Genomic DNA, 25,807 nt, shown 5'->3' on the forward strand with positions numbered 1-25,807 from the left:
GTGAGGTGTGGCATCTGGGAGAAAAGCAATATATTAATTCTCAGATCAATAGTTTGTGAAATGCCTTTTTGCTGTCCCAAGCGTGCGACTGTTTCAGCGATAAGGCGTGATTTTCTTGGAGTTGAAGACAGCCACTGCTGGATGAGATTGCTCTCTGGGGTGGGGGAGAGGTGGAGGGAAGCAGGCGAGCGCCAGCCAGGGAGGGGTCGTTTAAGAGCGAGGCCCTCACCCTCCCCTGGGTTCCTGCTCTCATTCCATTTTGTGTTCGGTGCAATACAGAAATGTCTCAGAACACAGCATTGTGACCAGGTCCGAGGCTCTAGGTAACACCAGCCTCCCGTTTCCCCTCCTGATCTCCCCGCAGCTCTTAACCTGCTGTAGATGGCTAAAATTGTTCAGAAGGGAGGAGGATTGAAGGTGGGAGTGTTGGTGGACAGATTGAGACCTACTGGGGAAGGATGCTGGGAGAGGGGGGTGTAGCAGACAGAGCAGACAATTAGGGGAATGGGATGAATTTAACGAACCACATCCAGAGTATAGCAATGGCAGGGGACCCCGTTGTTTTTGGCCTGTTCCTAGGATGTCAGTTTGGGGTGACCCCATCAAGGGAAAGTCTGTAGTGCACAACCCCCCAGGGAGCCTCCAGCCTCCAGGGGAGCGCACTCTGGGGGTGCCTGTGGCTCCAGCTGGAGTCCCCCCACCGCCCCTCCCATCCAGCATTTACCCCCTGCTCTCTGAAAGCACCCCTTCCCAGAATCACCCCCAGGAATCCCACCTCTGGGGAAGGAGCAAGGGCAGCTGTGCACCCCAAGGTGAGATGCCCGTTCCCTTTCTCTGTCGCCCCAGCTTTAGGAAGACGGGGTCCCCTGAAGTTCTCTCAACACCTAGACGGTGGGGACAGACCTGAGTCTCGGGCATTTTAAGGCAGAGAGAGCTAAAACTGGGATTGGGCCTGCTAACCTGGAGGGGGCACCCAGGAGGAAGACAAGATGACTTCCAACTAAGAGAGCGGTTCTCTCTGAACACACAGTGGGTGACACCAGTGATCCCGTGACCCCACATGCGCAGGTCACACCAACTTGAGTGCAGGGGTGCGGTGACTCCCCAACCAGTCTTCTCCCTGGGTTTTTCTCTTCAGGGGCTCCCCTCTCCAGCTCCTTGCGGATGTATTTTATGATGAAAGTATGATGTGAATATGGAAATGCGCATTTTCCAGGGGAGAAGGACAACCGGGGAAAAGCAAAACCTCCCCATTTGGCCCTGTTCACTCTTTTCCTAGCTCGACGCCTCAGGGACGATCGTTTTGGACCAAATCAGCCTTTCAGCTCAATGTGCCATAAAACCTAGTCCCATCCAGAAACCGCACGATTTTTCATGTTTTGGTAGCTGGGGTCTGTATGGAGAGGTCAGATGCACACTGACTTTTTCCCAAGGTTGGCCGCTCGGTGACTGTCTTACTGTTCTCACAGACTTGCTTCACTCGCTCGCAGAGCGCGTGGCTTCCTGTCTCGGGAACTGCCTTTTCATTTTGCTGTGGCTCATTCTCAAGTCATTTTTTTTTTTTTCCCTGAGAAGTACTTGCGAAGTAAATTTCCAAAATCCCTGCGTGTCTAAGAATGTGTTTATTTTGTTCGCACATTTGATTGATTATTTGGTTGAATACAGAACTCCACGTTTAAAGTAAATCTCCCCGAGAACGCTGGAGCATTACTTCATTATCTCGTTGCTAGAAGATAATCCAGTGCTGCTGATGAGAACCCAGAGTCCCACCTGATCCTTGGCATGGCCATGCATCCCCCACCCCCTTTCTAGAAGATTTTAGAATCTTCTCATTATCGGCCTTTTTCTTTTCTTCCCTGAAATGTCATGAGATGGAATCCAGGTGCCGATATTTCTTCACCTTCCACGGGGGGCTCTCGCTGGACCCCCTCACTGTGGAGATCTCCCCTCCTCAACGCTGACACACACACCTGATACCGTTTTGTGATTAGCTCCTCTCTCCCTTCTCTCTTTCCCTGCCTGGAACACTCCTTCCCCGGGCCTCGGTCTTTTTAAGTTGATCACGTAACGTCTCAACTCGTCTCTCACACTTTTCATTTCTTTTTTAGTTTGGTTTCATTTTAATTTTATTTTTTAAAAGATCTTATTTATTCACTTGAGAGAGCGTGAACGCGAGAGGACATGCGGGGGTGGGGCAGAGACAGAGGGAGAAGCAGACTCCCCACGGAACAGAGACACCCACCCCCATGCGGGACTCGATCCCAGGACCCTGGGATCATGACCTGAGCCGAAGGCAGACGCTTAACGACTGAGCCACCCAGGGGTCCAACACTCTTCATCTCTCTGTGGGTTTCATTTGGTTTACTCTCCAACCTAGGAGATCCCACTGGTGGGCATCTCCCCGCCCCGCTATTGTACCGTATTTCCCTCATCTTGTATTTTGACAGTCTCTCTTCGTATTTACATAAACCATCCCTCTGTTCAGGCAGCCCGTTCCATAGCAATCTGTTCTTATTCTGCGGGTGTGATTTCTGCTGGAATCTCTTGGAGGATACTCATTAGAGGTTTTTTTGGATCATTATGCTTCCTTCCCTTCCCTGTGTTACCCTCTCCACCCATGGGAGATGCTTGTCCTATTTGCTCAGAAAGTCCCCTCTTTCAAGCTGCTGCTTTATGCCCACATTTCCAAAGACCGGGGGTTAACAAATGTTTTCCGACCTCCTTAGGAGAGGCTGGTAGGGCTCTGTGGGGCAGACGTGGCATGCCACGTTGACTTTTCTCTAGGGCAGCGCTGTACAAAATCTGGCTTGTGAACTCCAGTCCTTCTGTGCAACAGAAATCGAAACTGAGCGCTTAGAAACTCTTTTACACCATTTCGACCTTGCTGCGATAACCAAGCATGAACGGCAAGTTTGTATCTTGAGTGTCTTTTTTATTTACCGTCATTTGCTAGTAATTCCTTTTATTATATTTTATAAAAGTACTAGTCCAAAAGAGATTAGAAGCTTTTTTTGAAAAGGTGGAGGGCTGGGGAATGTCTTCTCCTATTAATAGTTCAGGAGACACTGCTGTGGGGGGCTCAGGTCAGGGGAGGTCTAGGCAGGCTGTCCCTCCAGTAAATGTCACATGGGGAGGGGCCCTTGGGCCAGTGCCCCATTCCAAGACCCCTGGACACTCAGAGCAGGTTTCCTTAGAAATACTTCTTTGGGGGCTCCTGGATGGCTCAGTGGGTTAAGGCCTCTGCCTTCGGCTCAGGTCATGATCCCAGGGTCCTGGGATTGAGCCCCACGTTGGGCTCTCTGCTCAGCAGGGAGTCTGCTTCCTCCTTTCTCTCTCTGCCTGCCTCTGTCTACTTGTGATTTCTCTCTGTCAAATAAATAAATAAAATCTTAAAAAAAAAAAAAAAGAAATACTTCTTTGGCCTTAAATTTTAAATTTTCTAGTAGCAACGTTAAAAAAAGCAGGTGAGATTCATTTTAATATATCTTTTATTTAATTGAACTTATCTAGAATACTGTTATTTCAACATGTGAGCAATATCAAAAATATGAATGAGATATTTTGTATTCTTTTTCTATAGACAAATCCGGGTGTCTCTTACACATATAGCACCTGAACTCAGATGCTAAATTTTTCTTGAAAATACTCGACCTCTTCTTAGATTTTGTAAAATTTATGGTTGAAAAAGTAGATTAAGACACAGTTCTGTCTTCATAGGGACTCAAGTTCCACAGTGTGTGCATTTGTCAAAGCTTATCTCATGGCATAGTTAAGATCTATAAATTTTACCTAAAAAAAAAGGCCAAGCCAACTTCCATTTAATGATATGCATGTATGTAAATTTTATCCCAAAACCCACCACTAGTTAATGAGATGCCTAACGCAGTATTGAAAGGTAAAGTCTGCTGATGTTTTCAACTTACTTGGAAATGTGTCATCGGAAATAAGGATTGATGGCTAAGGGATACCTAGTTGGATATATAAGTAATCAAATTAAGCAGAATGCTCGTTGTAGAATCAGGTGGGTGGGATATATGGGTGCTCGCTCTACAATTTTTCTAATTTGTCTGAATGCTTAAAAATTCTAAGAAGGTGTTGGGGAGGAAAAGAGACATACGTGTCTTCAATGAGCTGTACTTACATGTAATCTCACTGCTAAATCTCAAAATTAGAGTGTTGAGTGAAAGAAACCAGACTCCAGAGGGGATCTAGGTGTGGTTCCATTCACACAGTTTTGGGGCTGCGTAGGTCAGAGGTCAGGCACAGTTATCTGTGCTGTCAAGGGTGGGAAGGTGGTTAGCCGTGGTGGGGAGGGTGCCTAAAAGGCGGCACAGCATTCTGAGGTACAGATGAAGTCCTATTTCTGATGATGTGTGTGGGCTACAGGGGTGTGTGTTTGCCTTGTGACAACTCACCAAGCTTTTTGCAGAAATTTGCACTTGGCTGTGTGCATTAGCTCCCTAATCGGTTTCGTTGTTTTAAGGCAGGCTGACCCTTCACACCGTGCATAAAGGAAGCCAGACTTCTTGAAAACCACGCTGCCTGGTGTGAAGGTCTCAGAGTACAAGGGAGATCCCGCCCCGATCCCCGGCGAGTCCTCTGGGCCTCGCTGCTATTTATTTGGAGGAACTTTCTCTCCGTGCGGGTCTCGGTCACAGTATCGAACACGCTCCACAGAAAGCAAGCCTGTGTTCCTTAGTTCCCAGTGCACACACATCCCCACCACGGTGCCCCCCAAGACGGCCTGGATGTCAGATTCTCCCGCGCTCCGACCACACGCCATGATTGATTTTTCTCTCGCTTAATGTGTTAATATATCAAATGCCTTTCGCTCTGGTAGCTCAAGGGACTTTTCTCAGAGAACTTACAACATGAAATGGGAAGGCATGTCCTCTAGCTATTACAGGGGTAAATGAAAAGAGAAGGGAGAGAAGAATGGCAAACTGAGGCAGAATAGGAGGGGTGGGGAGGTATGGGGGAACAGGGGTGCCTCAGCCGGGAGAGGAGGGCCCGAGAATATCAGGCTGTGTCCAATTCAGCCAGATTTTTGGGTTCATGATTCAGATAAAGCCTCAGGCAGGATCTTCCCACACATACAGTGAAGATCAAGGACCACCCCCCCACCCCCACCCCCACCATAGTTATGGCCATAGCTGCCAAGAGTAAATTATTATAAACGTGGACATCTGGAAAGCACAATTTCTCTTATGGGGTCATTCAGCAGAACTTTTGAGAGCACTAGTGGGGGTGGGTGTCCTAGGCCCAGGACAGTGGGTCGGGGGAGGAAGGCAGAGGTAGGGTCTGTGGCCATGAAGTGTCCAGGAGCGGCACATGCCAGGCAAGCCCAGGTCAGTTTCTAGAACAGAGGCTGAGGGTGAGGAGAGGTTGGGGCTTGCGGGGGAAGGGGATGACAAGGCTATAGGATTCCTAGCTTTCCGCTCCCTTGGGGGGAAAGCCTCCCACCAAATCACAAGGAGGAGGCCTGGAAGTTCTTCAGAATGTGCCCAATTCCCGCAAAAGGACAGCTGCCTACACCGCGACCTGGAGCTGGCACCCCCTAGGTCCTCCCCGGGTTCCCTGAGCCAAGGCAGTGGAACTGGGGGGTCTGAACTGCAGCCCCAGGACCCACCGGCTCTCCCCTCCACTCTCCTCCCCTCTGCTCCCTAGGGACCAGGGACCCAAACCCCGCCCCACCCCCTCTTCCTTATCTCTTTCTAACCTTTTGCATTTTTTAGTCTCATTTCCTGTCGGGTTTTGCATTTCCCTCCCCCTGCCAGCCTATGACACACTTTCTCTCCTTTTTTTCTCTCTTTCGCCTCCTCTGGCCTCGGGACTCCGGCCTGGGGCTGTGTGTAGCCCCCTCCCTGCCCTGTAGCCCCTGGGCCGGCGGCACCCTTTAACCTACACAGGGCGGTGGCGCGGAGGGCCGGAGGGCCGGGGCCCAGGGGGAAGAAGGCGGCCTGCGTGGAGGAGGCGGCCAATGCGGCTGGTGGAGCATGAGCGCCCCAGGTAGGCAGGGCGGACGCGGGGGTGGGGGGCATGGGGCGCGACTAGGGGGCGCAGAGTGGGGAAATGCCTCCGCCGCGGGGGGCACCGTTGGGGGGTTTGCTGCTGGGGAGAGGACACGCGGGGGTGGACGGCGTGGGGGGGGGGAGCCACTATGCATCCGGGCCCAGGAGGGGTGCCTTGGGAAGATGGGGGGTGGGCCAAGGGGGACAGTGCTGGGGGTGGAGTGTGGTCGCTGTTGGGGCGCACCTGGGGAGAGCACACCCGGGGTGGGAGCGACATGAGAGGTCTGGGATGACTTGCCCTCCTCGCCCTGCGGAGCTGGACCCCCATCTATCTCTCTCCTCCTCCCTTTCTCTACCTCACTTTCCATGTGGTATCCCCCCACACACCGCTACCCCAACCCTCTCCTTCCATTCCTGATTAGTCCCACTTTCCACCTCCCTGTATCCCCTCCGTGGCTCTCTGGGATGGTCTGTCTCCCTGTGTCTCCACCTGGCAGAGTCCCCACACCCCTCTCAGAAGAAAAGGATGAACCTGGGAGTGGGTCTGGGGAGCAGGTCCCCGGAGTGGTCCCTGGCAGTGGCCTGGCAGGGCGCCCCCCTCGGTGCACCTGCCCCACAGAGAGGAAAAGAACCTTTTCTAACACCTGAAAGGACAGGAAGTTTCCATACCACAGCGAGGCCTGACTCAGAGGCTCCCAAGAAGGTGGGGCCCCTGGGTGTGGAGGGGGAAGGACGGCCTCTCCCATGGGGAGTGTATGAGAAGGGGACAGGAGGGGCTCCAGTTCCCAGCAAAGCCAGGAGGAGGTCCTGGTGACCCCAGCCTGCAGTTCCCTTCCCTGGATGGAGGACCCCCCAGCACAGGGTTAGGCAGAAAGGCCCCCCTCCCCCAAGCTCTCCTGCACCCTGGGGCATGGGGAGGGAAGGTGAGTTCTCTGTGGCTTCATAGCTCAGAACAAAGTTGGAGGGGACACAGGGAGACTAGTAGGCTCTAGGGAAACAGCCTTCCCAGTTGCACTTGCCCTGCAAGAACGGAGAGGTTTGTCTAAGCTGGGAGCCTCCCAGCACCAGCCCAGGAGTGGGTCAGCAGAGGGCCATTTGCTTACACCTGGAATTGGACCAAACTGACCTCTGTGCCTGGACCGCCCTGAGAGCCTTTGATTTGCAATTCCAAAAATTTGCTCTGACATTTACAACTCTCTCGAAGCTACAAGGTTATCAACCTTCTAGAAAGGGAAAACATGTTGGTCAGTCCCTTGACAATTACTGAGTGCCTACCGTGTGTGTAATGTTCCCTGGCAGTCCTGGGGGCCATGGATTCATGCAGCGACAGGAATTTAGTGAAAATTCTCCTCTTCTGTCCTTTCCCTGTGTATCCACTTCTGTCCACCCCCGAGGAAGCCATAAAGAAATGCTGGTCCCACCGTGGGCCAGGGGTGCTCTGAGGCCAGAGGGAGCCTGGCACCGAGCCTCGCCACACTCCAGCAACAAAGATTCTTTCAGCACTGGCATCAAAAAGGAATGCTTCTGGCCCCGCCAGTCCAGTCTTGAGTCAGCGCACGAATGATCCTTGATGGGATGTTTTTCTTAATGGTGGTAAAATACACGTAATGTGAAATTTACCTTCTCCACCACTGTTGCTGTGTCCAGAACTTTCTCATTTTCCCACTCTGAGGCTCAAAGTCCCCATTCAACACTAACCCCCACGCCCTCCCCCCGGTTCCTGGCATCCATTCTTCTGCTTTCTGTCTCTGTAAACCTGATTCCTCCAGGGACCCCCCCCCGTAAGGGGGTTCCTGCGGCATTTGTCTTTCTGTGGCTGGCTTGTTGCAGTGAATGTGATGTCCTCCAGGCTTACCCACACTGTAGCAGGCATCTGAATTGCCTTCCTCTCTCAGGCTGAGTTGTACTCCATGGTGCCAACGCTCTTGGCTTTGTTTTATCCATTCATTCTTGGTGAGATCTCTTAAAATGACTTGTGGACCTAACTGTTCGTCGAAACGTCACGGCCCTTGTTTGAATCAGGCAGTGGACACTGTCTAGGGGGGTGCTGTCTTGGGCGTCATGGGGGGACACACCGAAGGGAAGTGAGACCCAGATGTCCTTGCCCTAAGTAGTTCGTGCTGAGCGTACTGAGACTCAAAACAAGATGGAACAGAATTGAGGGGAGGGAGGACGGTGGGCAGTAAGGCTTCGACATGGTAGGTGAGCACCCTCAGAGGGCATGGGGACGGGTAGAAGTTTCCAGGCTGAGACAGCACTGCCAGGACAACATCCTGGCCTCTTCTTCACTTTCCTACTAGTGTTTCTCCATCCTTTGGAGAGATGACTTGCTTCCCGGGACTGAAGGGCTGTGTGTCTGGTGCGCCGGGGGCAGAAGGGAGGGGCGGGGTGGGGGGAGAGGCGGTGAAGGAGGAAGGCCGCCCCTCTTGGCACCTCACGTGGAAGACGAGGTCAGGTCCTGATGTTCAGATGATGGCGATGAAGAGGAACGTTGGAAGATCCGTGGAGCTCCTCGAGTCCGTTTTAAGGCCGCCTTCCATTCTCCGCTCAGCCTTGGAGGCAGTGCGCCCTGGCGATGGGGACAAGGCGTGACATCTCATCTGCGCTCTGCCTGTGACCTTGGATGGGCCGTCACGTCAGCTTCTGGGAGTTCTTTCTCCCCAGCGAAACCCGGATATTCATACTGATTATTCTCAGGATTGTCGGTTACACCAAGCATAAAATGAGAAAACACGAATTGTGACAAATGATCACCTTTGCGAGTATCACTGAGATCTGGGGAGGAGGAGAGGTGGGATAGTGAGGTCCAGACTTTCCCACTCAGCCCAGCTGGGTGGACTCCAACCCTCGGCTTCCTTGTCCACAAGTGCTGTCCTCTAGGCAATTGTGTGGACTGGACGTTCTTCAGTATCCCATCGGCCTAGAAAATATTTGCATTAATTTAAATACAGGAACAGAGAGAAAAGGGAAAGACAACTTTCCAGGATGCCCCTTAAAAATGCTTTTCTCCAGGGCGCCTGGGTGTCTCAGTCATTAAGCGTCTGCCTTCGGCTCGGGTCATGATCCCGGGGTCCTGGGATGGAGCTCCGCTTCGGGCTCCCTGCTCGGCGGGAAGCCTGCTTCTCCCTCTCCCTCTGCTCCTGCTTGTGTTCCTTCTCTTGCTGTGTCTCTCTCTGTCAAATAAATAAACAAAATCTTTTTTAAAAATGCTTTTCTTCTAAGATCAGTTTTCCCAGATGCCAGTCCCGACCTGGGCCAGCCTTCGCAGGAGAAACACTCTGGGCATCATCCCCTGAGCTCTTGGTGAGCTCCTCCTGCTCCGTGGATCAGTGGTTTTAATGTTCTCAGGAGGTTAACCTTTTTTGGTCACGATCTGTTCAGGGCTTCGAGATTATGATGGTCGCTGTCACGCTTGTGTTCGGGTGTCCATGGCCCAGTGCCAAGGAGTCATAAGGGTTGTGTTCCCACTTCCCCAGGCTTGTGTGCTCTCTCCGTGGTCCAGCCCCATGGTCAGGCTCCCCCAGACACAAGTACTGTGTCACAGCTCCCCACACAGCTGGGGGGGGTGGGTCATTTCCCACTGTATGATGATCCTCACTTGTGGCTGAGCCCACGGGAGGGGTGCACAGACTCCACACCCCAAAAGAGGGCTCCCTCCTCCCCGTTGGTTTCTCTTTTGAGGGTACAGACTTCCTTTCTGCCCCACTCCCACTCAGGAATGAGCAGTCCTCGGACATACATGTGGCAGTGACAAGGTGGGGCCTGCCACACTTCTGTCCCATGTACCCCCCCCCAAAATCCTGGTGGTGCCACAGGCAACACTCATCACCCTTGGCTTTCTCCAGTCACCACCACCCACCCCTGGTGCTGGCCCTGTCCACGAGGAGGCAAGATCCTTGAGTGGGAAGATCGGTGGTCCTGGAGCCAGGCAGAAGGGGCGTGCACCCTGGCTCTGCAGAGCGCTAGCTGGGTGCCCCCAACACACTTGGGAGAGTCACCATGGCTCCAAGCCTCAATTGCCCATGCGTAAAATGCATATAAAAATACCAACCCTAGGGGCCTGGGTGGCTCAGTGGGTTAAAGCCTCTGCCTTTGACTCGGGTCATGATCCCAGGGTCCTGGGATCGAGCCCCGAATCGGGCTCTCTGCTCCGCGGTAGCCTGCTTCCTCCTCTCTCTCTCTGCCTGCTGCTCTGCCTACTTGTGATCTCTGCCTGCCAAATAAATAAATAAAAATCTTAAAAAAAAAAATACCAACCCTAAATGAATGTAGACCTCAGTGTCTCCAAATGAAGGTGTCCGGGGACTTCTCCTTTTAAAGTCGTACTTCTGACTTGGTTCCTTGGGGTGGAGGTGGGGAGGGGGAGGTAGGACAGAGTGAGGAATTAAACACGATACCATGTGTACCACAGTGCTCTCTTCTAATTCACACACACACACACACACACACACAAATCAACGAGATGTAGGAATTGGCACACTTTCTCTGTGACGGTCCAGAGAGTAAATATTTTAGGCTTTTCGAGCCAGACGTTCGCTGTGGAAACTGCTCAGCTCTGGTCTTGGAGCATGAGAGCATTGGGCACGAGCAAGTGTGGCCAGATCGGGCCAAGGACACAAGACAGGGCACATAGGATTCACCCCTGACCATAATTTACCAAATCCAGAAGGGGGGAGCCTGGCCCAGGAGGAAAATTCTTTTTTTTTTTTTTTTTAAGATTTTATTTATTTATTTGAGAGAGCGAGAGCATGAGTGGCAGGGAGCAACAAAGGGAGAGGGAGAAGCAGGCTCCGTGCTGAGCGGGGAGACCCACACGGGGCTCCATCCCAGGAACGCTGACATCACAACCTTAGCCAAATCCAGATGCTTAACCAACTGAGCCACCCAGGTGCCCCCAAGAGGAAGAGTCTTAAAGGACCTGAGCAAACAGTATGAACATGCCAGTCAACGTGTTTCCTTTCTAATGAAATGCATGCGAAGTCATACGGCAGGGGCGTACCAGCTTCCACGTCGTGGCTTTGACAATATTTACCAACAGGATAAGTGCATAAACCCTCTGGCCCAGGAATCCCGCTTCGAAGAATTTGTCTCACAGATGGAGCGTTTCTGCGTGCCGATGTCCACTGTAGCATCCTCACAAGAAAAAGTTCAAAGCCACACCAGTGTGCCCCAGGAGTGAGGTCCATCCAATACCATGGAAGTCTGTGAGGCCATTAATGGGCCAGGCAGGACTCTAGGGGACATCCGAGGAGTTTCTGGAAAAAACTAACACGTATAAGAAACTGCTCTGGTCTGGACCTTGGGGAGAGCGGCTTGGTATTTATTTGGTGTTTTGTAGGATTTATTTTGTGTTCTTGTCCCTCTTTATGTTTCTTTTTTTACCAAGAGCATCTGTTATCTTTATGATCAAGAAAACAACAACGTAGGGGTGCTCGGGTGGCTTGGTTGGCATCTGCCTTCGGCTCGAGCCCTGATCTCAGGGCTCTGGGATTGAGCCCCCTGTCGGGCTCCCTGCATAGCAGGGAGTCTCTCCCTCTCCCTTTGCCCCTCCCCCCTTGCTCAGGCATGCACGCACGTGCTCTCTTTCTCAAATTAAATTAAAAAAGAAAACAATATAAAGTAAGGTTAGGAAGCATGTCTAGAGTCATTCCCATCCACTGTTGCTGCCCTGGGTCCCACCTTCCAGTTCGCCCCCCTCCCCAGAGAACCTGACTTCTGATCTCAGTGGCATCGCGGTAAGAGAAATCCCAGGACCTCAGCACTCCCGTTGAAAGACAAGACATGCATCTGACCTGCACAGCCGCTGAGTGTGTCCATCCACCCGTGTAGCCAAGCACCCAGGTGGAGACACAGGTCCCTTCCAGGCCCCTGGGGTCGGGGAGTGTCTGGAGCCCCTGCCCTGCCGTTCACCCCCCACCTGCTTTGCCTGCCCTTGGATGTCACATAAATGGAACCACAGGGCACGTTCCCTTCTGCCTCCCGCCTGAGACCCGCTCGTTGGCACTGTGTGCTGCCGCACTGGGGTTGTGGGACCCGCGCTGTATGGACATACCACGCTTTCTTTATCATCTCCCGCTGGGAAACATCTGCGTGTTGGCACTTAGGGGCTCTTATGATAAAGGTGCAGTGGACATTCTTGCAGAAGTCTGAGTAGCAATGACCCATTCTTTTTTTAAAAATCTAAAGGCTCACAGAAGCCCCACGCCAACATTACTGAACGTCAGTTAATTCTTATTTTAGTGGATGAACATTGGAATGAAATATAACCGTGACTTACTGACATTTAGTACTTCCTTCCTGGCCTCTGAGTAAGGATTATTGGATTCACTGAAAGTTCCTAAGAAGAAATGGCCTTTTCTTTTCTTTTCTTTTTTTTTTTTAAGAGATTCAAGTATAGTTGGTTCAGGGCGACGTGTTCAGTTGAGTAGTAGGGATACCTCACTTGGCCGTCCCAGGCTCCAGGCCCCAATTCTCAGGTGCTGTTCAAAGCCCCGAATGTTAACCATCACTCCTAGGGTGCCATAGCCCACAGTCATCCCTGTTTGTGGACAAAGAGATGGGCGCACAGAGATCCCCTGTTCCCCGGGGATGTGCTCCTGGGGCCTCTTGGAAAGTTTCTGTCTCATGGCTTCTATATTCGGGGAGGTTCTAGGTCTCAGAGGAAAGTGACTCCAAGTAGGGGACCCCCCCCCCGACTACAGGGGCATCCGCAGAGAACGGACCCATCTTTCTCCCTCAGTGTCATATAGAACTTTGACACTGGATTGCGTCTTTCTTAACTAACTTTAAAATATACTTTTTAAGCCCAACCTTCTCTGTCTTGTGGCAGAGTCAAACGAACAGGCCCTCCTGCTCTGAGCCGGTGGCCACCCTCCCTCCTGGGTCTGTGCACACTGCTGCTCCCCACCCCCTTCCCCCTGCATGGGTCCCGGGGCTAGTCGTATCTGTTCAGAGACTCCCTGCCCCCCAGCACCCTTGCTCTCCTGCGTCGTCCACATCTCCCCTCTTCCCAAGGATCATGGCCATCTGCCTATAGATAGGCTGCGGCTCTACCAGACTTTAAAGAAAAGAGCAGCTTTCCTGGCCCCTCGCAGCTCCCGGCAGGCCTGGCTCTGGCTGGCTTCACACCAGTCCCCCGCCGCCACTAGAGCAGAATCCCACAGTGGGGACTTACTGTCTCAGTCCGGGAGGCTGGACGTCCCCGAGGAACGTGTGGCCAGGGCTGGGGTCTCCGAAGGTCCATATCCGGGGCGGGTGGACATCCACCTTTCCCTCTTGGTGCGTTTGCTGCTAAGACTCTGTGTGTGTCCCATTTCCTCCTCTGACGGAGACACCAGTTGTGCCAGATTGCTTTAATTTAACTTAAATCAGCTTCCTTTAACTTAACCACCTCTTCTCAGACCTTATCCCCGACTACAGGTCCCGGGGCTGGGGCTTCAGTTTATGAACACAGGGGATGCAACTTAGGCCATCAGCTTCTGAGCAGATCTCTCTGGAAAGGCTGTCTATACTGTCTGTACCCCGCTCCGCCGCTGTCCTCCGGCTGGGCCCCAGTACTCAGTTTTAATAGCTCTCATCAAGGTCACTGATGGCTCCCAGGCTGCTTCGTCCAGGGGTCTGTTCTTAGTCCTCCCACGACCTGATCCCGGCCTCATGTGACCGTCCTCTCCGTCCTCTTTAGAACACGGCATGGGTCCCGCCACACTGACCACTCCTTCCTACTTCTCTTTTCTGGTTCCTCCGTAACCCCTGACTCAGGGTCAGAATGCCTGGGGCCTCTTCTCCCCATGCTCACCTTCCCCGGGTGCCCCCAATCTCACGACAGCCAGGTCTCTGTCTGCTGCTCAGGCCCCTCCTGAGCTCTAGAGGCTAACAGCCAACAGTCTCAACTTGACCTGGACACAGAGCGGACCCAGAATTTTACGACCCTGCCAGGTTCCCAGGCTTAACCACCTCCGAGAGGCTCCTGATTCCTCTCTCAGAAACAGCAATGCGTGCCGTGCTCAGCGCGGAAATCCACCTGCTCTGGCGAGGTCGTGGAGAACGCCCTTCTTACGCCTTGTTGGTGCATCTCTTTGGGGCCTCGCTCCTCCAGCAGGTGGAGAATGGCGTGGGGTGTTGGAGACACCGCCCGACTCAGCAAGGCGGGGGGGACTCGGAGTCTGGGCCACGAACCCATTGCGCAATCTTGGCCAAGTCCCTTCTGCCCTCTGGGCTCAGTCTCCTCCGACACGATGCAATGACACAGGACTTGGAGCGGCACACGAGGTCCTTCTCGAGGGCCAGTCCTTGCAGCTAGTGATGGCTTGCGTGAGAAGGACTGAGCGCGGTGGAGGAGTTCTGTGCTCGATTGCCCATGTCTGCTGTGGGTGTGAAACTGAAAACTGAAGCCGGGTGCCCCCAATGAGTCATCTGCACACTTGCTTGTCAGAACCAGGAATGCTCAGAGCCTTCAAAATCTGTGATCGCTCCGTGACCTTGAGCAAATCACCTCACTGTCCCAAGATTTTTGCTTCTTCACGAGCAAGAGGGAGATAAACAACCTCTGCCTCCCTACCACCCAAAAATTGCTCCAGGGAGCATATAGATAGCTGGTGAAAAATCGCTTTGGAAATTACAAAATGCTATATAAATGTGAGGTTTTATGGTTATTAATTGACCTCTCTAGTCCGTAATTCTTGGTAGCCATGCCTTCCTCTGGACCGTCTCCTTGGGCTTTGCTTTCCTTTTCTCCTGCTCTGGCAAGACCATACCATTTGGATTTCCCTAATGATGACGAGGAAGGGGGGTGACCATAATATTGGGCGTGGGGCATGATCTTCTGAGCTTGGAAGATTGAGACACCCCATTCTCTGGGGCCCTGCAGGTGGTCAGGGGTGAGCCATTGTGTCTCCAACCATGGTCTGGTACCCCCCACTTTGTGATTCTTCCGCACAACAGGTGGGGAACAAAAATCTTCCCGAAGTAAATTTTTGTCTCCCTTCAGGGTTCATCTTTAGTACCTAAATTCTGGAGTTAAGTTAATTCTCCCTTTGGGCAGTCGGGAGAAGTTGGTCCTGTGGCCGAGCCCAGCTCTGGCTTATTTCCAGAGTGGACCTCCATGGAGGAGTCCTTACCCATCCATTCTGTCCCCTGATAAAAACTTCCCTGTCCCCAAATCCACACATCTCCCTGCTTTCACCTTGAACGTTGTTAATGCCCTGTGTTTTCTGTGAAAATCCCAAACAAGAGTCCCCATTTGTAGCCTCCTGTATGCATGAACTTTTCCCTCAGACCCAGGGGAGCCATCTGTTCTTACATTATTTGGTTTAAGCGAAGCTTTGGGGCATTTCTTCTTGCCAGTGGTGTATTCTGAGTTGGATTCATTGGTCGGGATCTTATTTATTAGCGAGTGTGTTTTATTGTAATTCATTTCCTTCTGGCTTCATTCTCCGGCCTTTGTCATGAACAATGTTTGGTGTGGTGTGAAATGAGAAGCATTCACAACTTTTCGAAGACATAAAGGGTCTTTTTTTTCTGGGTTGATTTTTCTTTTCTTTCTTTTCTTTTTTTTTTTTTTTTTTTTTTTTTTTTGGTTAGTGGCAGAAAAATAAAGGACTTGTGTTTCCTGTAGGCCTGGAAACAGTGAATCAGATTTTTGTTTTGTTTCAAACCTGAAAATCTCAGGCAGGCGTTGAAAGTCTCTGGACAGAACTGAACGTCGTATTTAAGGGCTTGGGGTGGTGCCCCTTCCCGACGGGCCGTTCCACAGGACAGGGGGTGGCTACCCACAGAGACTGATTTGAGCAGGACCAGAAGGGTAGCCTGAGTCAAACCACGGCTGGGGCAGAGTGGGTCCTAACACTTCCTCCCTCGCCTTTCCTGTCCCGAGGGACATTTTTGTGATTCAACACCTGGTTGTTATTCACAGAAGAAAGAGTATACGTGGAAGGTGTGGGCTCTGCCTCCCACCAGACACGAGACCTTGAATGGATCCCCGAACATCTCTGTACTTCTCCTCTTCTGTAATGTGGGGGTCACAGCAGTATTAGGCAAGATGCCCTCCCCTGAGTGCCCAGCACCTGCAGAGAGCTCGTCACTCAGGGAGACACACGGGAAGGGACACATGCACACTCATGGCACAGGGGTATGCTGCTTGTTAGCACGGGAAACTAGAATGAGCTCCAGAAGTGCTCCTGCCCAATCTAGAATATATCGAGAACAATTTACTCCTCTACCCAACTCCCCCCGCCCCCGTACCTGAACCCCCCATTACTGCCGTTATCCATTTACCCATCCCTCACACATGCCCAGTGTGCACTAGCCTCAGGCCCCCTGCTAGGTGCTAAGGATAAAAAGGTGGGCAAGCTGGCATCCCGGCCCCAACTGGCCTGTAGTATGGTGAGGAGTCAGGTGAGGGAGCACCCGGGGCTGCCCGAGGAATTTAGAAAGACTTCCCAGGGCCGATCGAAGCTGAACGGAGTCTGAGAGCATAACAAGGCTTTTGCCCGCGGAGAACCAGCCTATGCTAAAGCCATGGAGGGGCGGTGAGCGTCAGGCTCAGACAAAAAGATGGGGAGGAATCAGGGCAGAGGGAGGAGAGGCCACTGAGAGCCGTGGGCTGCCGTGCCAAGGAGGCAGATGCTGTCCTGTGGGCGAGAGCCGGCCGCTGGGGGTTTCTGAGCAGGAGCCACGAGCCAGGATGGATGTGCAGGTTCGAAAGATCACGAGTGGCAGCAAGGAGAACAGATGGGAGACTCAAGGCGAGAGGCAGGTCCCTCCCTGGGATGGGACACGGGCCAGGATTCGTTTTATTGTGATTTCACATAAACTTCCCATTGAAGGGTAACTTTCACACGAGAGACGTGTGCAGACCCCAAGCACGGGACCCCGGGGAGGTTACGCAAAGCACACGTGCCCGTGTCACCAGCGCCCAGATCAGGAAACAGAACATGATGGGCTGAAAATTAATGACTGTCATTAGTGATCATAGTGATTCTCCATATAGTCATAATGACTAGTATGGGTGTGTCCCCAGTATTGTGTGGGACATCGAGGTGCTAAAAATAGTCTGTTTCTTGAAACTACAAATCGAATTGGGTGCTGTATCTTCTATCCAGACCCCCCGAGTGGCATCTACGTTTTGCACGTGTGGCTGTACTTTGCACTTAGCCCCTTGCCAGAGACAGCCCGTTTCATGAATATTGCACATTTTATACATATTATCTGTACTTACTGGTGAAGGCTCCTTGGGTTGTTTCTGATTTCTTGCCATTGGGAATAAGGCTGCTGTGAACATTCTTATCCCCGTCTTTTGGAGATCCATGCCTATATTTCCACTCCAGAGGGGGATCTGCTAAATCACTGAGTTTGCTGCTAGTCAGCTCTGCTAAATTCTGTCAAGTCATTCTCCAAGAATGTTTGAGACTACACCCCTGTCAGTGTCACATGTGAGGTCCAGCTGCCCAGCATCTTTGCTCACACATGCTGTTATCTGTCTGTGCGTATTATCCATTCCAGTGGGACTATGGCCAAAACAAATAACATTGTGGTTTCAATTTGCATTTCACCTGTGACTAAGTCTAGTCACTTTTTATGTGCGTATTGGCCATTTTGGATATCGTCCTTGGCAAAACACCCCCTCACGTGTTTTGCCTGTTAATCTCTTAGGTTGGCAGTTTCTTATTGAATTATAGTAGTTCTTTATATATGATAGGTAGGAGTCCATTGTCAGACATGTGTGTTACTGCTATCTTTCTTCAGTTTATGGCTTGCTCTTTCATCTTCTTAATAAAGTCTGCTGATGAATGGAAGTTTTTCATTTTAACATAGTCCAGTTGATGTGTTTCCTTATGGCCAATTATTTTTTGAATCCTTTGCAGAAAGACTTGTCTACCCCAAGGTTTATGGCTTCTTCTTAAAGCTTCATTGTTTCGTCTTTCACATTTTTTTGACGATTTCATTTATTTATTTGAGAGGGAGAGAGAGGGAGAACAAGCAGGGAGAGGGATAGAAGGAGAGGGAGAAGTAGGCTCCCTGCGGAGCAGTAAGCCTGATATGGGGCTCTATCCCAGGACCCTGAGATCATGACCAGAGCCAAAGGCAGTCACTTAATCGACTGAGCCACGCAGGCAGGCGTCCCTCTTCTTCCACCTTTAGATCTATAATCCCTCTAGAGTGATTTTCCTTTAATATAAATTTTTTTAAAGATTTCATTTATTTATTTGACAGACAGAGATCACAAGTAGGCAGAGAGAGAGAGAGAGGAGGAAGCAGGCTCCCTGCTGAGCAGAAACCTGATGCAGGACTTGATCCCAGAACTCTGCGATCATGACCTGAGCCGAAGGCAGAGGCTTTAACCCACTGAGCCACCCAGACACCCCCTTTAATATAAATTTTACTGAAGGATAATTTACATAGGATAAAATGTACTCATTTTAATTATACAGTCCAGTGTGTTTTGAAAAATGTATATACCCATGTAATGACAACCACAGTCAAGACCTAGACTGTTTCCATGACCCCATAAAGTTGCCCCAGGTCCCTTTGCCACTCAGGGTGTGGGCCATGGACAAGCAGTACCGTTTTATGAATATTCCACTTACCTGGAAGCCGGCTAGAAATACAGATTCCCAAGTCCCGCCCCCAGACCTGCTAAATTAGAATCCTCATTTCAACAATATTCCAAGGTACTTTGTATGCACACTAAAGGTTTAGAGGCAATCTGAGTTCCTTTGGAGAAAGATGACAAGCCCAAAATGCTGTTTCTATTATTATAAATAGCGTAGCCCCAGGCAAGGCAGGGTAAATGATAGATTATCCCGTTTGGGGGCAAAATGAAAGTGAGAAGAAGGACTAAGTTGAGAAGAAGTGTTGAAGTCATTACGGGAGCACCCTGTATTCCCCGGATGGAGTCCTGGCCCCAGCCATGTCGGGACAGGGCTCCCGGGAGGGATAGGATCTGACAGTGGGGATGCTCATGGGGCTGCTGCATCCTGCTGTGTGCCCTGGACTAGAACAGAGAAAGCCATCCTAAGGACCGAGCTCAGAAGAGATTTAATTGGGGCGTTCTTATTGTTACCTTTTGGACTTTGTTTCAAGTTTGTTTTTTGTTTGTTTTTCAAGATTTTATTTATTTATTTGACAGAGAGAGAACACAAGTAGGCAGAGAGGCAGGCAGAGAGAGAGAGAGGGAAGCAGGCTCCCTGATGAGCAGAGAGCCCAATGCAGGACTCGATCCCAGGACCCTGAGATCATGACCTGAGCCGAAGGCAATGGCTTAACCCACTGAGCCACCCAGGCGCCCTCAAGTTTGTTTTTTATATTTATCTAATAAATACATGTATTGGTTTTAAATGTGCAGTATTTCCTCATGGCTTATCATAAAAAGTAACAGTCCCCCCAGGCCTCTCCCTCCCCCACTCCGCCGCCTCTTCCCATGGCCCTTTATGGCTCATACCTGGTGCCCTGTTCTCCAGGGAGCAAACCTTCCTTCTCCTGCTGGGCTGCGGAGGAGATATGGGGGTTAACTCTCCTTTTCCACATCTTCAGCCATCCGTCCTGGCGTAAGCCCTCCCCTGCATGTCCACTGTCTGTGGTATAAGGTGACTATTTCCTGAGCCTTTCTGGGTCCCTTCTTGCCAGCTCTTTGACCACAAAGCACTAGATTACATGTTTCTCCAAGTCTTCAAGCATTTTTAAATTATACACTAAGTATCTCTTAAAAATTCAAATAAATTGGGGTTCTGGGTCTCAGTCAGGTTATGCATCTGCCTTGGGCTCGTAGGTAGCATAGGCACTGAGTGAGAACATGGTCATTCATTTCACCAGCCCCCAAACTAGAATCACCTGATACACCGTGACTATTAGGGAAAAGTCACAAACATTGTTGCTATCGTAGACCCACCCCCACTTATAATGGTTCCACTTACGACCCCTCATTTTTCCACTTTATGGTGGTGCAAAAGTGACATGCCTTCAGTAGAAACTGTACTTTGAGCTGGATTTGGGTATGTTCCCAGCCTGGCGATTGCATTATGATTTCCCTCATGCTGCTGGGTAGCCCTGGGCCACGGCTGCCACTCACCAGTGCCAGGATGAGCATAGCCAGTACGCTTCCAACCATCCTGCACCCACACACCCATGTTTTCACTTTCAGTACAGTATCCGATGGATGACATGGGATATTCAGCCCTTTTTATAAAACTGGCTTTGTGCTAGACGATTTTGCCCAACTCTGTGTCAGTGTTCTGAGCCCATTGACGGTAGGCTTAAACGTAGCTATGATGTAATATTCGATAGGTTAAGTGTATTAAGTTGCATTTTTGACTTAACAGTATTTTCAACTTCCAATGGGCTGATCAGGAGGTAACCCCACCAGAACTCGAGGAAGATCCGTACTTGAGAGAACAGTTCTATTTTAGGTCAATTAATAATGAGAAAAACGAAAGAGCTTACTTTACAAGTATTTATTTATTCCTTCTCCAGTGTTCTTCCTTTCTTTATAATGTCTTTCTTCTGCCTGAAGATCACTTATAACATGTCTTACAGGGCAAGTCTTGCTGGCCATAAATTCTCTGCATTTAGTTTATCTGAGCGAGTCTTTATTTCTCCTTCCCTTTGAGGACGATTTCCTTGGATATAGAATTCTAGGTTGCTAACTTTTTCTTTCTTGATACTTAGATACCACTCTCCACTCTCGCTGCATGATGGCTGACAAGGAGACCACTGTGATTCTTACCGTTAGTGCTTTGTAGGTGTTTTCTCCCCCTAAGGATGCTTTCTAGATTTCCTGTTCATCTTTGGATTGCTATAGTTTGGATCTGATGTACGTAGGTGTGTTTTTCTTTTCTTTTTACTTTTTAAAAGATTTTATGTATTTGACAGAAAGAGTACAGAGCAACCGAATGAGTGAGAGAGAGAGCATGAGCTGGGAGGACAGGGAGAAGCAGGCTCGCCACTGAGCAGGGAACCTGATTCAGGGCTTGATCCCAGGACCCCAGGATCACGACCTGAGCCAAAGGCAGATGCTTAACCGGCTGAGCCGCCCAGTGGCCCCTGTAGATGTGTTTTTCTTGTTATTTACCCTTCTTGGTATTCTCTAAACTTCCTGGATCTGTGCGGTTTGGTGTCATTAGCTCTGGGAAGTTCTAGGTTATTATTAATTCAAATATTCCTCCTGCTTCTCTTTTTCTCTGCCCCACCCCCCACTCATCCAATTACATGTATCCTCCACCTCTGATATTATCCAATAATTCTTGCTTATTCTGTTCTGATTTTCCCCCCATCTTTTCTCTTTCTATATTTCAGTTTGGGAAGTTATATTAACCTATATTCAAATGCATTTATTTATTTATTTATTTATTTATTTATTTATTTATCTTGCCTTGACGAGCTTTTCAGAGGTGCTCTTCATTCCCGATACTGTATTTTTTGCTTCTAGCCTGCCCTCTCGGTTCTCACCGAGAGCTTCCATCTCTGCTTACGTGACCCATCTCCCTGTTACTTTTACTACTGGAAAAAATAGCACCATCCACCTGTTAACCACAGTTATTTTAAATTCCCCATCTGATAATTCCAGCACCCTTGTCATACCTGAGTCTGCTTCTGATCACTGCCTTGTCACTTCAAAATGTGGGTTTTTTTTTTTTCTTGCCTGTTTGCATCCCTTATGCTTTTTCATGGAGAGTAATAGAACCTGAGGTAAAGAGGCATTTAGCGGGAGGATATACATTCATATGACCAGGACTGAGCTCTGTTTAAGGTCCACGGTAGCTGTAGGTACAAATCAAGCTCCTGCCGCGTCGGAGACCCCTATTTTTGTCTCCATTCTTGCCTTTGAGCTCTTGCCTTTGCTCCTCCTCAAAGCGTGAGTTTTTACAGCACTTTCAGCTCTAATCCATGGTAGTCCTGGAGCCTCCTGGTGTGGTGGAATGTTCTAGAATGTGCGATAAAGTGTCAGTCTTTTACTGGGCCTGTGCCTTGGGGCTGGGATACCCCAGGGATACAGATTTCCCCTCTATGCCCCACTCCCTCCTCCAGCCACAGTGTCTTGGTCTGTTTCCTTGACGCCTTCCTTACCTGTGACTATGGCTGTGAAGAAGGTCCTGGGTCTGTTCAAGGTGGTTCCTTTTATCTCCCTCTGCCAGAGCCACCGGGTGCATCTTCCTGGGGTCCTCCCTTTGAGAACTTGGTGGGGTTCCTGGTAGAAAAACCAAGAAGATTGTGGTGTCCCCTTCACAGAGAGGTCCCCTAGCTTTTCAGTCTCACTGGTCTACACTCGGCCTCCAGCAATCTGCCAAAACCACCGTGAAGAGTTCCTACCAGTGTATGGCACCAACAGCTTCTGTTCCCTCTAATAGGTCTCTGTTGCTGCCTCCTGCTAGATGTCCCCGTCTCTCACATTCTCAAGGTGGCCATTTGTCCTGTGACCTCACTCCTCTGATGTTAGTTCTCTGAGTCTCTTAGTTCTCAAGAAAAGTGTTGATTTGCCATTTATCCAGCTTTTTCTACCCCAAATCACAGGTCGATACCAAGCTGCCTTCATTACTGTAGTGTAGTACTGAGGGTCGACTGTACCGCAGAGCAAGGGGACCGCACAATACCAATGTCTTAACAGAAAGTATATGTTTTTTTCTCATGCAAAACGCAGGGCGGGTTTTCAGGTTAGGAGGACAGCTGCCTTCCCTGCCGTTCAGGGCGCCAGGCTCTTTCCACCATACCCAGTGGCCATAGTGTTGTTTTCACCTGGTCAGTGGAAGGGAAAGAGCAGAAAAGCTCACACATGGGAGGTTTATTATGCACCTATCCTGGGAGGAAGACCTACTGTTTTTGTTCATCTTGAATTGAAAAGAAATGGTCACATGACCACAATTCATTCTAAAGAAGATAGGAAATGTACTCACTCACGCACCTGTCCCTCCACCCAGCCCCCCAATACCTACCAACCTTTTTTTTTTTTAAGATTTTATTTATTAGAGAGAGAGAACACACAAGTGGGTGGGAGGGGCAGAGGGAGAAGCAGACTCTCTGCCAAGCACAGAGCCCGATGTGGGGCTTGATCCCAGGACCCTGAGACCATGACCTGAGCCAAAGGCAGACGTTTAACCCACTGAGCCACCTAGGTGCCCCAGCAGCTACCAGTCTCAGTCACTTTTTGCTTCACTTTTGATCTTAATGCCTGGTAGGACCAATCCATTTGACCTCATTCTTTGATCTTGTGTCTTGATTTTTCTTGATCACTTGCTTCCCCTCCCGCACCTGCTCCCGATGTTCTCTAAAATACCCTGTTGGGACTTCACTTGTATCGAATCTATATACAGATCCATTTGCAGAGAACGGGCATCTTTCCGATACTGTTTCCGTCTGTGAATTTGTTTTATCTTTCCATCTCTTTAGGTCTTCTATAACGTCTTTCAATAACCTTTAAAAATCTCTCTAAAGGTCTTGCTTAGTTTTTGCTAGTATAGTGTCTTTTTAAAACCTAGCATTTATGTTTTTACTAGTGTAGAGAACATGGGGTTTCCTATATATTTAATCTTGGGATTGGAATGATACTGAATTCTTTTTTAAGTTCTGATAATTAGTCTCCAGGTTTTTGTTTTTTCTATGCACATAATAATATCATTTGTGTGGGATAATAGTGATTTTTCCCCTTCTTTCTCAATTCTTAGATCTTTTATTTTTTTCCTTTCTTTCATTCTTTTTTTATTTTTTAAATATCTTTACATATAATATATATTATATAACATTAATATTATAATACATAATAATAATATATAAATATTTTATATAAATATATAAATAATATAATAATATATTATATTATTATATTATATTATATATTAATTATATATATTGTATTATATTAATAGTATTAATGTAATATAATACTATCATATTATGTAATATATAATTTTATATGTTATAAACTATTTGTATAAATTGATATTTTATATATTTATATAAAATATATAAATATATAAATATTTATAAATATTTTATGTGTGTTATGTATATTTATATAAGTATTTTCTATTTTTTATATATTTTTTAAATTTTATTTTTACTATGCTGCGTAGCATCTTGAACAAGACACCAAATAGTAGCAGTAATAGTGGGCATCTGTGTTTTCATTTCAATCTTGAAGGAAAAACTTCAGACTTTCACTCTTAACTATTTTGTTTGCTGGAGGATTTCTGTGGAGAAATATATATATATTTAATTAGTTTATTTATTTCCTTTCCATTCCTAGTTTGCAAATATATTTGATCTTGAACGCATGTCAGATCTTATCAGCTGCTGTTTCTACAGTTACTGAAGTATGTATAATTCTGCCTTACTCTTAATTAATCAAATCTCTTTTTTTTAAGATTTTATTCATTTATTTAGCAGAGAGAGAAAAATGGTGAGAGAGGGAACACAAGCAGAGGGAGTGGGAGAGGGAGAAGCAGGCTTCTTGCTGAGCAGGGAGCCCGATGTGGGGCTCGATCCTAGGACCCTGGGATCATGACCTGAGCTGAAGACAGAGGTTTAACGATTAAGCCACCCAGGTGCCCCTTACTCAAATCTCTTTATACTATTTTCTAAACTTATGCAATTTTGTATTTCTAGGATAAACCCAACTTGGTCATGATTTTGTTTATTGTAGTTAGATTTTTTTTTCCCTACTTGGACAATCTTTTTGAGTTAAAGCACTCATTTTGTGCTTTTTCTATTCCCCAACTTAAAAAATATATATAGATATGCCTATATCTATATCTATATATCTATATATCTATATCTATATATCTATTTATATACTTTTTTCCCTTCAGGATTGAGATATTTGTTGTGTTTCCCTCCCAGTTCTATCCCACACCCAGAGGCTTCTGGTTTGAAAGTTATACACTTCATTTTTTATTCACTTACTGGAGATGGAGACCTTTTTTTTTTTTTAAAGATTTTATTTATTTATTTATTTGACAGACAAATCACAAGGAGGCAGAGAGGCAGGCAGAGAGAAAGGGGGAAGCAGGCTCCCTGCTGAGCAGAGAGCCCGATTAGGGCCTCGATCTCAGGACCCTGAGATCATGACCTGAGCTGAAAGCAGAGGCATTAACCCACTGAGCCATCCAGGCGCCCCGAGACTGGAGACATTTAAACATTCGTATTTAATAAGTTATAAAGTCAACTAACATCTTTGCTCTCCTCCCCCAAAATGCAAGGACTTTTGGATTCATTTCTAAATGTTGAGCATACCAGTTCATGGACTGCTGCCCAGTATTTTAGTTCTCTTATTTTTAAACCCACAAAATAGGCATCATTAGTTTTGTTTTCTATGTTTGTCTAGATTTATGTATATATTTGCCATTTTCTTTGGTCACTATTCCTCTCTGCTTCCAGACCTAGTATTTTTCTTCCTTCCAGAGTTATGTCCCTTAGAAGTTCCTTTAATGAGGGTCTGTTGGCGATAAATTCTCTTTTTCCTGGTCTGAAAATGGCCCCGATTTTGCTGTTGTTCTTTTTTTTAAAGATTTTATTTATTTACTTGACAGAGAGAGATCACAGGTAGGCAGAGAGGCAGGCAGAGAGAGAGAGGGGGAAGCAGCTCCCTACTGAGCAGAGAGCCTGATGCGGGACTTGATCCCAGAACCCTGAGATCATGACCTGAGCCGAAGGCAGAGGCTTAACCCACTGAGCCACCCAGGTGCCCCTTGCTGTTGTTCTTGAAATAAAATTGCACTGAGTATGCAGTTGCGAGTCAGCTGATACGTTTTCTCAGTACCTTGGATGAACCATCAACTGCCAGAACTTTCTCTTCTTGTTGACAGTTTTCT

General features: G+C 48.6%; 1 protein-coding gene across 2 annotated transcripts in view; it reads left to right on the plus strand.

Annotated features, from left to right (window-relative positions):
* Positions 1 to 5,946: 5,946 nt before the first annotated feature.
* The window catches only part of CARD11 (caspase recruitment domain family member 11), a 110,521-nt gene continuing 90,660 nt past the window's right edge, over positions 5,947 to 25,807 (plus strand). For both annotated transcript variants that reach the window (XM_032872775.1, XM_032872777.1), the window contains exon 1: positions 5,947 to 6,009. The gene's annotated coding sequence lies outside the window, so the exon portion shown is untranslated. The remainder of the gene's footprint in view (positions 6,010 to 25,807) is intronic.

The sequence above is a fragment of the Lontra canadensis genome, unplaced genomic scaffold (assembly GCF_010015895.1).
Source record: "Lontra canadensis isolate GAN:19392208 unplaced genomic scaffold, GSC_riverotter_1.0 scaffold45, whole genome shotgun sequence".
Lineage (NCBI taxonomy): Eukaryota > Metazoa > Chordata > Mammalia > Carnivora > Mustelidae > Lontra > Lontra canadensis.